Source organism: Dermacentor andersoni, unplaced genomic scaffold (genome assembly GCF_023375885.2).
Source record: "Dermacentor andersoni unplaced genomic scaffold, qqDerAnde1_hic_scaffold ctg00000673.1, whole genome shotgun sequence".
In the NCBI taxonomy this organism is placed as follows: Eukaryota; Metazoa; Arthropoda; class Arachnida; order Ixodida; family Ixodidae; genus Dermacentor; species Dermacentor andersoni.
This window is the reverse complement of record NW_027315354.1, coordinates 10,001-22,500: the sequence shown is the minus strand read 5'-3', so window position 1 is coordinate 22,500 and position 12,500 is coordinate 10,001. Positions and strand designations below refer to the sequence as shown.

Below are 12,500 nucleotides of genomic sequence, written 5' to 3'. Positions count from 1 at the left end.
TTCGCGCCTCGTGCTTGGACCGCTCTTTCCCTGCAGGTATCCGACTCCATCCTGCGGCGGTCTTACTAGAGGCGCGCACTCGTCACGCTGCAGTAGTATTGCCTCGTTTCCGTCTTTTCGAAGAATTGGCACAACGGTTTGCCACCGTCTCCCTCTCGTGAGGCCGCTGGCGCGTGGCTTTAGCGCTCAACGTACTGTCCATGATGCCGACGCGGTCAAAACGAGTCGACGGACGCACGTTCCCTGTGCGCCGAAGTCTCTCTTGATATGTGATCCGACCCTCAGACAGACGAAGCCAAGGGAAGACCCAAGGCCGCAATGTGCGTTCAAAGAATCAGTGCTCAGTGTGTCCTGCAATTCACACCAAGTCTCGCAGCTGGCTGCGTTCTTCATCGACCCGAGAACCGAGTGATCCACCGCTTAGAGTCGTGAAAAATAGTTTGTTCAATTCAGTACAGTACAACCAGGGTTTTAGGCACGTGGCGTCTCCCTGTGTGTGGTTTCGAAGAGCGCCTTTCGGCGTGCGCTCCTCCAGTCTCGCTCTTTCGGCGGCCGCGTCTCAGCAGCTGAAAGCCTAATGGCACTCCACTCCTGCTACTCGCGCGTGTGTTTTGCGCCCACGCCTTCCTCGCTTGCCCTCGAGGCACCTTATGCCGTTTGCGCGCACTCGAAGCCGGTTTTACCTGCCAACCATCCACCGGACCCGTGTGTCTCGTGTGCACGTTCACATCGCTCCACTAAAAATTGCAAAGAGCGACAGAGCCATGATTAGGGCTAAGCCGCTGTGGAGTCTTTAACGGCTACACGGCCACGGGCAGGGCTTCACCCCCATCGACGTGCTTCGCTTCAGTCAGCAGTAGGTTCATAGAAGGGCCTCAAACACACACACACTTTCGCATCGGCAGATCGCCGCAGCATAACCGCTGTTGATCCAACAGCCTACTTGAGACGAAAGACAAGAGCCCGGCGCGCGTACTCGCGCAGCTCTCCAAAACCACTCGGCCAGTGCCAGGGACGGCTCCCTGCGCCGGCGCCACAACAAGTCTACTTGAGGCGGAAGACGAAGCCAGCAAGGGCCTGGCCGCAAGTGCGTTCGAAACCGGGACTACAGTCCCTCGTCTGTCCGTACTTCCTCTTTCGACGTGCGGCGCCTTCCCAAAGCGCACAAGTCCGCTAACCGCAGAACGCTTCCGACGTAGCAAAGCCGCGTTTCCTTCGGTACTTCGCAGCAACGCCGCCTTTCCCTCGGCGGCGGGCGAATAGCCTGCAGACGTCGTCGCATTAAACCGCGATCTCGACACCTCGCGCGTCACGAGCAGGAGCCGACCGGCAGCCTCCGGCCCTTTCGGACTCGGTGGCATTTGCCGCGGAGGACGGGAGAGCACTTTAGGCCACGGTTCCTTCCGTACTTGGCAGCCGCACCCTCATACCGACAGTTCCATGACCGACCGAGCGCCACACCGTTCCTTTAGTACTTGGGTGGCAACAAAGTCGGGTCGTTACTCCATACTCGCCGCAGGAAGCGACCGGCAGCCGCCAGCCTTTTCAGACTCGGCAGCGTTTGCCGCGGAGGACGGGAGAGCGCTCGCACCACGGTTCCGTGTGTGTACTAAGCGGCAGCGGCATTAGCTCTCGACCGTCAGTTCCTTGACCGACCGCACGCTTCGCCGTTCCCCTCGTACTGGGCAAAGCAGCAGGTCGGGTCGTCTTACTCCCATTCCGCGCAAGAGCGCCAAAGCGGACAGAAAGCCCACCCAGTGTGCGTTACGCCGTTTCTACCCGCGGGCGCGGCCAAGCCAACCGTCCAAGGTTGCAGCCGGCGTCCACTGGGCGCAACAAATTTGGCACGGGGCGCCCCTCAAAATTCAGGCAGTCCCCGGCATGTTCGGGTATAGCCGTCCCCGCGTCCAAGCGGGGCCAGCGGCGGAAAGCGTCGGGCGCAGCGAGCTGCTTCACCCACACGGGGTAGAAACAATGGCGCTCGCCACCCTTCACAATCCGGTAATGATCCTTCCGCAGGTTCACCTACGGAAACCTTGTTACGACTTTTACTTCCTCTAAATGATCAAGTTTGGTCATCTTTCCAACAGACCGGCGCAACCGAAAGGCCGCGCCGGACATCGGTCCGAAGACCTCACTAAATCATTCAATCGGTAGTAGCGACGGGCGGTGTGTACAAAGGGCAGGGACGTAATCAACGCGAGCTTATGACTCGCGCTTACTGGGAATTCCTCGTTCAAGGGGAACAATTGCAAGCCCCTATCCCAATCACGAAAGAAGTTCCACGGGTTACCCAGTCCTTTCAGACAGGGATAAAGACACGCTGCTTCCTTCAGTGTAGCGCGCGTGCGGCCCCGGACATCTAAGGGCATCACAGACCTGTTATTGCTCTGTTTCGTGCGGCTAGGAGCCGCTTGTCCCTCTAAGAAGGTTGTAAGGTGCTGGGAACCCCGCACCTATTTAATAGGCTAGAGTCTCGTTCGTTATCGGAATTAACCAGACAAATCGCTCCACCAACTAAGAACGGCCATGCACCACCATCCACCGAATCAAGAAAGAGCTCTCAATCTGTCAATCCTCCCAGTGTCCGGGCCGGGTAAGTTTTCCCGTGTTGAGTCAAATTAAGCCGCAGGCTCCACTCCTGGTGGTGCCCTTCCGTCAATTCCTTTAAGTTTCAGCTTTGCAACCATACTTCCCCCGGAACCCAAACACTTTGGTTTCCCGGAAGCTGCCCGCCGAGTCATTTGAGTAACTCAGGCGGATCGCTGGTTGGCATCGTTTATGGTCAGAACTAGGGCGGTATCTGATCGCCTTCGAACCTCTGACTTTCGTTCTTGATCAAAGAAAACATTCTTGGCAAATGCTTTCGCAGTAGTTCGTCTTGCGACGGTCCAAGAATTTCACCTCTAGCGCCGCAATACGAATGCCCCCGTCTGTCCCTCTTAATCATTACCTCGTATTCCAAAAACCAACAGAACAGAAACGAGGTCTTGTTCTATTATTCCATGCAAGTTTATTCAGGCGACTCGCCTGCGTTGAGCACTCTAATTTTTTCAAAGTAAAAGCACCGGCCTTCTCGAGGCACACAATGAAGTGCACCAAGAAAGGACCGGCATGATGTTCAGTCCGAGCCGTCGCATCGGGTAGATGCACTACTCGTCTGGAACTGAGATCCAACTACGAGCTTTTTAACCGCAGCAGCTTTAGTATACGCTATTGGAGCTGGAATTACCGCGGCTGCTGGCACCAGACTTGCCCTCCAATTGATCCTCGTTAAAGGATTTAGAGTGTACTCATTTCAATTACGGGGCCTCAAAAGAGTCCCGTATTGTTATTTTTCGTCACTACCTCCCCGTGCCGGGAGTGGGTAATTTGCGCGCCTGCTGCCTTCCTTGGATGTGGTAGCCGTTTCTCAGGCTCCCTCTCCGGAATCGAACCCTGATTCTCCGTTACCCGTAACAACCATGGTAAGCAAGTAACCTACCATCGAAAGTTGATAAGGCAGACACTTGAAAGAAACGTCGCCGGCTCGTGGCCATGCGATCAGCACAAAGTTATCCAGAGTCACCACACAATACGGGCCGAAACCCGATCGATCTTGGTCTAATAAAAGCACCCGTCGCCCAAAGGGCTTCAGGCTCACTGCATGTATTAGCTCTAGAATTGCCACAGTTATCCAAGTAGGAAGAAACGATCTAAGGAACCATAACTGATTTAATGAGCCATTCGCGGTTTCGCCTTATTTCGGCATGTACTTAGACATGCATGGCTTAATCTTTGAGACAAGCATATGATTACTGGCAGGATCAACCAGGTAATCGTTCAACTGCGCGTCCAGCCTTTCAAGCAGGCCGGACGCCGTTTTTGCGATGCCGAGGCCACCTTCAGGCGCCCCAACACGCTTCGTTCTCGCAAAGGGTAGCACTTTGCACAGTCCGAGACGACGGCGTTCGAGCTCGCTACGGCGCCCTCCCCGCAGGGCCGGGTATCGCCACGCGGCAAGAAGCACGCAACATTCTCGATAGACCGGTTGTGTCGACTCGATCGCGGCTTGCGGTTTCTCTCGAGCCCGCAGCACTGGTGGACCGACCGACACTTGCAACGTAGCCGAGACGGCAAAGCCGCTAGGCGACGGGTCACGCCCGCGCCTTCGGCGCTTTCGTATTTGATTCGTCCGAGGACGATGCGGAACACACTTCGATATCGTGGAAAAAGCGTCGTCCGACAACCAGCCCCTAACGCATCAAGCGGATGAGGCTGCAGACGTCAGCTGTGGGATCCACGGGAGCGATACCGGGGACACGCTTGACGGGCACGAAGCCCGCCGCATATCAAACACCCAGGTCGCTTTGGGGGCGACTGCTCTCTGGGACCCCCATATAATAGCAGCGATAAGTACCCAGACCTCCATGGGGCCGTACTCGTGCCACTTTCGACGAGCGTTTGGCGAAAATCGTGCCGCCTCGTAACGCCGCGAGCAAGATTGAAAGCTTACGTCGGCAGCACAATGCCGAAGTCGTGAAAGCGCAGCGCGTCTACCGAATGCGCGAACGGCAATTTCTCGCTAATGGCCAGTACGGTTTCCTGCACAATTGCCTTTCTGTCGCCCTACGGGGCCCCCGGCCGATCGATTCGAGGCACGCTAGCACGGCCCCTTCGCCATTTCCGAGCACGAGTGCGAACAGTGCGGGCGGCGTGCTCGACGCCCCGGCTGACGTCGTTTCGGACTTTGTCTCTTCGCGTGCTCGCGGCAACGCCGCGGCCAACGACGACGTCTGCGCGGTTCTTTGCCGGTTCCCGGCGTGCTATAGTGCAGCCCTCTGCAGGGTGACACCGGCTCCGTCGTGGCCGTGCGGCGGCTTGTACGCAAAAGTTGCGTCAAAGGCGTCGCGCTCGCGCCGCCCCGGCACACGCGGTTTCGGACTTTGTCTCTTCCAGCGCTCGCGTAGTCGTGGGCACGATTGTCGACTTCGGAACGGTGCGCGGACACCGCCACGAGCACGCGCAAGACGAAAATCGCACTACGGTACAATGTCGGCCGGGGCCCTACGGCCCCTTACAGTAGCAGCGATAAGTGCCCAGACCTCCATGGGGCCGTACTCGTGCGACGCGGCGGCGTACTGCGCCGAGCCGAGCGCCAATATTTGGCTTTTGCAGGGCGGATTCGAGCTCTGGCGATTGCCGCGGTACCGCCGCTCACCGATTCAAGGCACGCTAGCGCGGCCCCTTCGCCATTTCCGAGCACGCGTGCGAACAGTGCGGGCGGCGTGCTCGACGCCCCGGCTGACGTCGTTTCGGACTTTGTCTCTTCGCGTGCTCGCGGCAACGCCGCGGCCAACGACGACGTCTGCGCGGTTCTTTGCCGGTTCCCGGCGTGCTATAGTGCAGCCCTCTGCAGGGTGACACCGGCTCCGTCGTGGCCGTGCGGCGGCTTGTACGCAAAAGTTGCGTCAAAGGCGTCGCGCTCGCGCCGCCCCGGCACACGCGGTTTCGGACTTTGTCTCTTCCAGCGCTCGCGTAGTCGTGGGCACGATTGTCGACGTCGGAACGGTGCGCGGACTACGCCACGAGCACGCGCAAGCCGAAAATCGCACTACGGTACAATGTCGGCCGGGGCCGTACGGCCCCTTACAGTAGCAGCGATAAGTGCCCAGACCTCCATGGGGCCGTACTCGTGCGACGCGGCCGCGTACTGCGCCGAGCCGAGCGCCAATATTTGGCTTTTGCAGGGCGGATTCGAGCTCTGGCGATCGCCGCTGGTACCGCCGCTCACCGATTCAAGGCACGCTAGCGCGGCCCCTTCGCCATTTCCGAGCACGCGTGCGAACAGTGCGGGCGGCGTGCTCGACGCCCCGGCTGACGTCGTTTCGGACTTTGTCTCTTCGCGTGCTCGCGGCAACGCCGCGGCCAACGACGACGTCTGCGCGGTTCTTTGCCGGTTCCCGGCGTGCTATAGTGCAGCCCTCTGCAGGGTGACACCGGCTCCGTCGTGGCCGTGCGGCGGCTTGTACGCAAAAGTTGCGTCAAAGGCGTCGCGCTCGCGCCGCCCCGGCACACGCGGTTTCGGACTTTGTCTCTTCCAGCGCTCGCAACCATGTCGGGGCCGACGCCGACGACTGCGTGGTGTTTCAACGATTGCCGGCGTGACACAATGCAGCTGCGTGCGGGATGCCAGCGATTCCGTCGTGTCCGTGCGGCGGCTTGTACGCAAAAGTTGCGTCAAAGGCGTCGCGCTCGCGCCGCCCCGGCACACGCGGTTTCGGACTTTGTCTCTTCCAGCGCTCGCGTAGTCGTGGGCACGATTGTCGACGTCGGAACGGTGCGCGGACTACGCCACGAGCACGCGCAAGCCGAAAATCGCACTACGGTACAATGTCGGCCGGGGCCGTACGGCCCCTTACAGTAGCAGCGATAAGTGCCCAGACCTCCATGGGGCCGTACTCGTGCGACGCGGCGGCGTACTGCGCCGAGCCGAGCGCCAATATTTGGCTTTTGCAGGGCGGATTCGAGCTCTGGCGATCGCCGCGGTACCGCCGCTCACCGATTCAAGGCACGCTAGCGCGGCCCCTTCGCCATTTCCGAGCACGCGTGCGAACAGTGCGGGCGGCGTGCTCGACGCCCCGGCTGACGTCGTTTCGGACTTTGTCTCTTCGCGTGCTCGCGGCAACGCCGCGGCCAACGACGACGTCTGCGCGGTTCTTTGCCGGTTCCCGGCGTGCTATAGTGCAGCCCTCTGCAGGGTGACACCGGCTCCGTCGTGGCCGTGCGGCGGCTTGTACGCAAAAGTTGCGTCAAAGGCGTCGCGCTCGCGCCGCCCCGGCACACGCGGTTTCGGACTTTGTCTCTTCCAGCGCTCGCGTAGTCGTGGGCACGATTGTCGACTTCGGAACGGTGCGCGGACACCGCCACGAGCACGCGCAAGACGAAAATCGCACTACGGTACAATGTCGGCCGGGGCCGTACGGCCCCTTACAGTAGCAGCGATAAGTGCCCAGACCTCCATGGGGCCGTACTCGTGCGACGCGGCGGCGTACTGCGCCGAGCCGAGCGCCTATATTTGGCTTTTGCAGGGCGGATTCGAGCTCTGGCGATTGCCGCGGTACCGCCGCTCACCGATTCAAGGCACGCTAGCGCGGCCCCTTCGCCATTTCCGAGCACGCGTGCGAACAGTGCGGGCGGCGTGCTCGACGCCCCGGCTGACGTCGTTTCGGACTTTGTCTCTTCGCGTGCTCGCGGCAACGCCGCGGCCAACGACGACGTCTGCGCGGTTCTTTGCCGGTTCCCGGCGTGCTATAGTGCAGCCCTCTGCAGGGTGACACCGGCTCCGTCGTGTCCGTGCGGCGGCTTGTACGCAAAAGTTGCGTCAAAGGCGTCGCGCTCGCGCCGCCCCGGCACACGCGGTTTCGGACTTTGTCTCTTCCAGCGCTCGCAACCATGTCGGGGCCGACGCCGACGACTGCGTGGTGTTTCAACGATTGCCGGCGTGACACAATGCAGCTGCGTGCGGGATGCCAGCGATTCCGTCGTGGCGGTGCGGCGGCTTGTACGCAAAAGTTGCGTCAAAGGCGTCGCGCTCGCACCGCCCCGGCACACGTGGTTTCGGACTTTGTCTCTTCGAGCGCTCGCAGCGATGTCGAGGCGATCGCTTACGTCTGCACGGTTTCCGGTGTGCTACAATGCAGCAGTCTGCCGCACTACACCTCTTGGTTGCCGAGGCCAGCACGGCAATTTACTGAAGCGAGCGCATTGCGCCCAGGCGGCAGCGGACTTTGTGCTTTCGGGAGTGCTCTTGCTGTAAAATTTGAACGGCTGCAGCTGCGCGAAGCAAGTGTACCTATTTTCACTCTCTCTCTGTCTGCCTTTGAGGCGACTGTAATTTCACTTTAAACGCAACTGGAGGCGGGAGCAACCTGATGAGAGTAGGTGGACTTCGGTACATGTTGTAATTTAGAAATTGCTTTCAAGCTTTGAGGACATACACCTTCGCGCCATCTGCTTTCCCCGTCTCTTTGGCACTTTATAGTATGTGCTGCATGCTCTGCATTCCAAAGAAACACGCCTGTGTCTCTCCCTCTCTCACGTTCTTCTTCTTTTTGTAGCTGCTGTTGTAGAAGATGCTATGCTCTTTAATCGCTGTAACATAGAGTGCTTGCACAAGCCAACAACTGTTGCGCGTTTTTTTTTTTTTTTTTTCTCTTCCCAAGACGTTTCTGCCATTATTCACTAACTCTCGTTCTTAGTATGCAATGGAGCGTTAGCTCGCGCCATCTACCTTTCTTTCTGTATTGCAAAGTCCGCAGGTTTTCCTAGTTCCGTACACAGATGGCGCTAATGCGTTTTGGCGCCAGGTTCGAACGACCTCGCTGTACTCGTGTTTCCCATTTGAATGTTTCAAAGGGGTTTGCGACAGGGGGTGGTTCTTGTGCAAGGCTGAGCTTTCCAGCTGCGTTTAAGCTATGCTAGCATGTGTGCGTATATATATATATATATATATATAAATACACAAACACACACACACACACACACACACACACATGCATATATACATACACACACACGGTAATGGTAAAGATGATGAGGTAGCACTTTTTTTTTTTTTTTTACAATGCCTGTGTTTCAGATGGCGATCTTTCTCCCCTCTATGTTTCCGGTGGGAAGGAGTGTGCAGCGTTTTCTATATTTATTTTGTCATTCACTTCTATGTTGCTCGTCTTCGTACATGGGGCATGCTACCTAATTCTACCGGTCGAATCGACACGTTGCGATCCGTCCCGGCCTGTGCCGTATCAAAATTTTCAGTGGGCCTTGCGGTAAATAAAAAGAAATGAAGGAAATGCGCGTAGTATATTACAATTGCACACGGGCTTGAAACGAAGCCCTCAAGGAAGGTCACCTTGAGCGGTCGCATTCAGACGGAAGTAAGCATTCCCCTGGCGCGTTTTTTTCCGCTCGCCTGTTCCGTTTTCTACGAGGTTGCCTTGGTTGGTTTCGCGTTACAAGCAAGCTTGCACTCGGGTCTCGTTTCTACGCGACAGCGTTTCGTTAACAGCGAAAGACTGAGGCGTTGCGAGTTCATCCGTGAGATAGGGAGCGTTGAGTCTGTACACAGGCTGAATTTTATAATATTGCCCACGCTGTTGCTGAGGTTACCCATGTCGGCAGGGCGCCCACAAGGCAGTAGTACAATGAAGTGAAGTGAAGGACATCGCTTCTCGGCCTTTTGGCTAAGATCAAAGTGTAGTATCTGTTCTTATCAGCTTAATATCTGATACGGGTTCTATATGGACCCACGATATTAAACCTATTTTTGGAAGTTGGCGGAGTGCTTGAAGCCTGCTTCACCTCCGCCGCAGGTCGGCCCGGTATTGCACTACCTCCGGGATCGGCCCCGCTCACTTAGGTGAGACTTCATTCAATCAAAATGAAGAGCACAAGCTCAACGCGAGCAGTGACTTGACACGCACCATTCCTATACTACACGCAACGATGCCGGTTCGCGGACCACGAGAGTAATTAAACTGCCACTCCATCTGTGTGTAGCGTCGCACTTGTTGCGTCGCAAATGGGACAGCCGCTCCAGCAAATTTCTAGTTATGGGCTTCGAGAAAAATTAATGAAAGCAAAAGAAAGAACCAGAATTCCTATTTGTCCGATGTCTCTGAATGATTGTCTCCTGTAAAGAGCCACTTGGGGGGATGGGGGGTAGGATTAGCCGTGGGGTTCGCAATCAATATGAATCCCACTCAAAGCCAACACTGGATTTTGGAGTTCACTATCGCTTGGATCCGTAAACCACCGCGGCCACGCAAGCTCGCCCTGCCGCCGAAATCCGCTGCCCAAGTGGAAGAAAGATTCCCTATGAAAGAAAAATAGAGTGCCCGATTTCTGGCAACTACTGTGCAGCCTTTGTGTACACATTTTCGCAGCAGTGGGACCGAGCGCCTCGAAAACAAACTTGTCGTATGCCCAAATGTGGCGAAATATATTCAAGGGTTAAAAGGTGCCTCATCTTTCTAACCTGTATGTTACGAAGACCTGTTGCTACCTTTTCATCATGAACATCATCATCATCATCATCCTGGCTACGCCCACTGCAGGGCAAAGGCATCTGCCATGATCCTCCAAGTACCCCGGTCAGGTGCCGATTGTCGCCATGTAGTCCCTAATCTAATCTGCCCTCCTAACTTTCTGCCACCCCCTGCTACGCTTCCCTCCTCTTGGAATTCAGTCTGTAACCCTTAATGGCCACCGGTTATCTTCCCCCCAGATTGCATGCCCTGCGCATGCCCATTTGTTTTTCCTGGTTTAAACTTTGGTGTCATTAACGAGCGTTTCTTCTCGCACACCCCAATCTGCTCTATTCCGATCCCCCCGTGACGCCACACCCATCATCCTTCTTTCCAGAGCCCGTTGCGTCGCCCTCAGTTACCCTTCGGTAATCCTCAAAGCTTTTTGTTGGGGCACTCGTGGCATCTTTCTCGTTTAATGAAGTCAAATTTTTTTCAGTTTTGGGGGAAAACTCAATGAGCTAGGCGCGATTGTGTCCCTGGCGCCGCTCTCAACAAGATGGCGGCGCCCATGCTTTTTGCCTGCAGGTTCGGCCCTACGCAGAACACGCCTGCCGGGCAGTGTAGCCACGTTGAAGGGGCAAAGCGTAGTGCAGTGAAGCGCTTGCTCGGGCGAAAAACGCAAATATGAGCCAAACAGGAATTTCCATTATTGGAAATTCCAGTTCAGTTTGCGCATTGCGTTCGCCTAAGGTAAAGAACACAAATGCGAGTGCCACAGCAGTCAAGTCAAAGCTTAGGATTGCGTATCATTTTTTTTTTTTTTTTTCTTTTCGTGCCTTTTACTCCTGGCCTGCGTGGCCCTAGCGCGCATGCACACGAAAGTAATGAAATGCTGAAAACACGAAATAATGCGGTGCGGCTGTATCATATCTATTTTGTGCGCTTTGTTCTTTGTGGACTACAGCGGTGTGCGTCATGAGAAAGTTTCGGTGCCCTTCTTGGGTGACCAGTGAAGCTATATTTAAAACCACATTGATTTGTACGGTTATTGCTACAAACTGCGTGTGGGTGTTTTTCTTTTTCGCTGCCAACGATGGGTTATCGCAACCGCGATCGGTTCTGCTGCTACGCTAGACGCGTGCTTGCCAACGGTTGGCTCTATACGCGACCCGCGACGCGTGGTCGGCACATTCAAGCAGTCAATTGCAAACCGTTCCAAGAAAAAGGATGTACTCCACTTGCCACCTAGTTCGACGATTGTACTTTCTGACCCTCGAGGAAGCGCCGCCTTCCCACGTTTTCTATAATACGATAAGATTCAGAGCGACCGCGACCACTTGTCTTTGTCAATATCTCGGAAACGCTTTCTTTGTTTTCTTTTTTTTTTTTTAAATCCAGATACTCAGACGCGCCCGTGTTCACGCGCACTTGTTCTCTCCGATAAGCAGGGAAGCTCGGTTGGGGTGGTGTCGGGCCTTGCGCATGCGCTGCTGAGCTCGTCGCTTCGCCGGCCGGTCGATGCTGGCGCGGTACTGGTAATGAACTTCGACGTGCATGGTGAAACGTCACTTTGTATTGCCACTGTAGACTAGCAATGCAATGTGTTTGCGAGCGATTGGATAAATGAGAAAGCGTGCACTGTCTACAGTTCATGCCCCTCTAGAGTAGTGGAAATGTTGCTCCAAGTGTTAGGTTTGTAATTTGCGCCTACGAACATGAACTAAACAAAGAAAATGGTCTGCAGCCGCCTTCGCTTCATAAAATTCCCGTACGAAGAAATTTCCGTGCGCGAATGAGAGAGCAAAAGAGAGAAACCATGTTAAGAAGAATGGCTGCCTTTTACGTGATCTCGCGCATGAAACCAGACGATAGATTAATTTTAGCCGTTCATTTTGATTTGCCGAATGTAAACCGGAACACTTTCTCCACGCGGTCTTCAGATTTGAATGGCAATCAATCACATCCTTTCTTTTTTTTTTTTTTTTCTGTTTCTTTCTATCTGGAACCGAAAGAATTCAGAACGCCATTTCAATCTTAGATTCGATTAGATATCGCGACTGGTATGCTGAAATATCACGCCTTATCTGGTGTTAACCTTCTTGATCACGGCAATAAAAAATCGCCAGTTCCCGAACTTTAATCGCGCCGAAGATGAACCGATATGCTGGATTCTTATTGTCATGATTTTATAGAAAGCGCTGGTTCTATGGCTAGCTTTGAGGAAAAGAAAAACATCGTTCAGGAATGTATAACTCTAAACAACTAAAAAAAAAAATCTGCCGGCAATTGGTACTACAACGAGAGTACTGAGAATACTGGAAAAGATGAAATCCAATCATGCTGAACTGAACTGAGATTATTTCATCAAGACATGCCCCGAAAAACGTGGCCACTTTCAATGATAATTTCAAATGTGATTTCTTTCTTTTTTTTTTTTCTTTTTTTTTTTTTTTACGACGGATAATAATTATCTTTCCAATGGCGGATGTG

General features: G+C 55.0%; 3 non-coding genes across 3 annotated transcripts; 1 reads left to right on the top strand and 2 right to left on the bottom strand.

The window, feature by feature from the left end:
* Positions 1–275: 275 nt before the first annotated feature.
* LOC140214834 (5.8S ribosomal RNA) lies at positions 276–428 on the bottom strand. The gene has a single exon (XR_011891763.1). It is a non-coding gene; the product is annotated as a 5.8S ribosomal RNA (ribosomal RNA).
* Positions 429–2,002: 1,574 nt separating this feature from the next.
* Positions 2,003–3,817, bottom strand: LOC140214837 (small subunit ribosomal RNA). Its single transcript, XR_011891766.1, has one exon. It is a non-coding gene; the product is annotated as a small subunit ribosomal RNA (ribosomal RNA).
* Positions 3,818–9,204: 5,387 nt separating this feature from the next.
* On the top strand, positions 9,205–9,396 carry LOC140214835 (U2 spliceosomal RNA). Its single transcript, XR_011891764.1, has one exon. It is a non-coding gene; the product is annotated as a U2 spliceosomal RNA (small nuclear RNA).
* The last annotated feature ends 3,104 nt before the right edge of the window (positions 9,397–12,500 follow it).